The sequence below is a fragment of the Octopus bimaculoides genome, chromosome 23 (genome assembly GCF_001194135.2).
Source record: "Octopus bimaculoides isolate UCB-OBI-ISO-001 chromosome 23, ASM119413v2, whole genome shotgun sequence".
Taxonomy (NCBI): domain Eukaryota; kingdom Metazoa; phylum Mollusca; class Cephalopoda; order Octopoda; family Octopodidae; genus Octopus; species Octopus bimaculoides.
The window spans coordinates 25,247,231-25,249,856 of NC_069003.1; positions in this window are offsets into that span (position 1 = coordinate 25,247,231).

Below are 2,626 nucleotides of genomic sequence, written 5' to 3' on the forward strand. Positions count from 1 at the left end.
TCCTCATATGGGCCCCGCTTAAGAACCACTGGTCTAGAAGGTGATTTTGGTCCAGAACGATGGAGATTTTGCTTGCGTTAGTGTAAATTGCAATTAGAGTCTTAATCCTTCCTAAAGAGCGTTTGAACTCAGTATTTCAAATCAATGAAACTCTCTTCAATAAAAAAAATAACTTAAAGATTTTTTTTTCGCTTTAATCCTGAGGAATGACAGCGTCCATGACACTTTTTAGAGAGAAGAGAAAAAAGAAGGAATAATCTTACTGGAGCCCTGTTTTAATTGCTTGCAATAAAGGGGATTCCTCTACTAAAGGCACTCAAGTTCAGCGCGGTTGTGTTAAACTTGACAACGGAAAAAGTCAACCACTCAAGTATGCCATGCTGGAATTGAACACAGTGTACAGTGACCTTCATGAGGCAGTGTGCTGAGTAACATTGCTGTGTTTACTTCGCAAGTTGCGAAATTTGTGGTTTTGTAATCACGTGTATGCTGTAGTCTGCGACTTTTGTCATGGACAGGAAGTTAGAACAAAGAGTCAACATGAAATTCCGCGTTAAACTTGGGAAGTCTGTTACAGAGACATTGAGCATGTTTCGGCAAGCTTACGGCCGTTTCGAGTGGCACGGGCGCTTCAAAAGCGGGAGAACATCCCTAGAAGATGATGAACGATCTGGAAGACCAGCCACGAGCGTCAACCCCGGAAATGTGGGAAAAAATCATCAGTTTGTGCATAAGGATCGTTGGAGAACAATCAACGACATTGCTGATATTGTTGGTCTGTTGTATGGGTCCGTACGTGTAATCTTAATGTTTGCATTGAGCATGCGGCGTGTTTCTACTAAGTTTGTCTCCCGCCTGCTGACCACTGAGCAGAAAGAACATCGTGTCAAAGTTTGTGAAGATCTCCGTCAGCATGCTGCTGATGACCCATGCTTCATGTCAAGAACCATCACCGGTAACATGAGTTGCGTCTACTGGTACGACCCTGAGACGAAGTCGCAGTCGTAACAGTGAAAGACCCCTTAATTGCCACGACTGAAGAAGACACGACAGAGTCGCAGCTCAATCAGGAGCATGGTCATCGATTTTTTTCCGACAACCGTGGTATTGTACATAGATAATTCGTCCCTCAGGGCCGTGAATATAGATTTTTACTGCGGCGTTTTGAAGCGTCTGGGCGGGGACATTTGGCAAAAACGACAGGATTTGTGAAGCGCGAAGAACAGGATTCTGCATGATGACAATGCACCCTGACACGGGGCGCTCCTTACTCGTGAGTTTCTTGCGAAAAACAACATGGTGCGGCTTCCGCATCCGCCCTATTCGCCAGATTTAGCACCTACGGACCTCCATCTCTTTGCCAAAGTAAAAATACAGCTCAAAGGTCGCCATTTTAACATCGTTGTCGAGATGAAGAGCGAATTACAGAAGGTCCTCGACTCGCTTACGGAAAACAACTTCCAGTCCGGATCCCAAAAGTGGCAGGAACGCTGGGACCGGTGTACTGCTGCGCAAGGTAATTATTTCGAAGTAGATGATGTTAAAACTTAGATATATAAGTTATTTTTTATTAAACATAACTAGTCCGGGGACATTTTGATACCATCTCATATACATATATATTCGACGGGCTTCTTTCAGTTTTCGTCAAACAAATCCACTCAGAAGACTTTGGTCGTCCGGAGGCCATTATAGACCACACTTGCCCAAGATGCCACTCGGAACCATATGTTTGAGAAGCAAACTTCTTACCACACAGCCACATCTGCGACAGTATATATTAACTCGTTAATATCAGACAGCAGAACAGCAGCCAGAAGGGAATGAATGCTAATGGTGGTTAAGAAATGAATGATAAGACATTGAATGTTATTTTTTGGTGGAGCGGTGGGGCAGGTGGCTACAATGTAAGCTTTCCATTGTGAATTGCTCCGCAGAGGAAAACGGAAGATGCTTGACTATTTTTTTTTTTTACATAATGCAATAATCTTCCCACAGCTGGATTCAATTATTCCTATCAAATAGCTCATCTCATGGTTTTATGAATACGCAACGCTCTACAGAATACCTTCGAGTAGTTGTAGTAAAAGGCTTTACGTTTGGCGTCACCTTAAATTAGTGACTGCTGTAACAGGTAGAAAGGTAAGGCGTGCAAACATGACTAATTGTTGTCACTAAATTAAATTATTAATCGATGCATCGTATTTACACCAATTCAATTTATCCTAGCATGGTGAGTATTTACTGAAAATCATGGCTGGTGTTCGAACAGAAACGATTTCTAAACTAAAATCACACGCTATCATTATCCGTCACATTAAGGCAGAGAGCTGGCAGAACCGTTAGCACACTGGGAAAAAATGCTTAGCGGCATTTTCATCCGTCCTTACGTTCTGAGTTCAAATTCCACCGGCGCTGACTTCGTCTTTCATCATTTCGGAGTCGATAAAATAAGTACCAGTTGAACACTGGTGTCGACGTAATCGACTTAAACTCTCCCCCGAAATTGCTGGCCACAACACACGGCTGGAAATCCAACACACGGCTGGAAATCCAGCACACGGCTGGAAATCCAACACACGGCTGGAAATCCAACACACGGCTGGAAATCCAGCACACGGCTGGA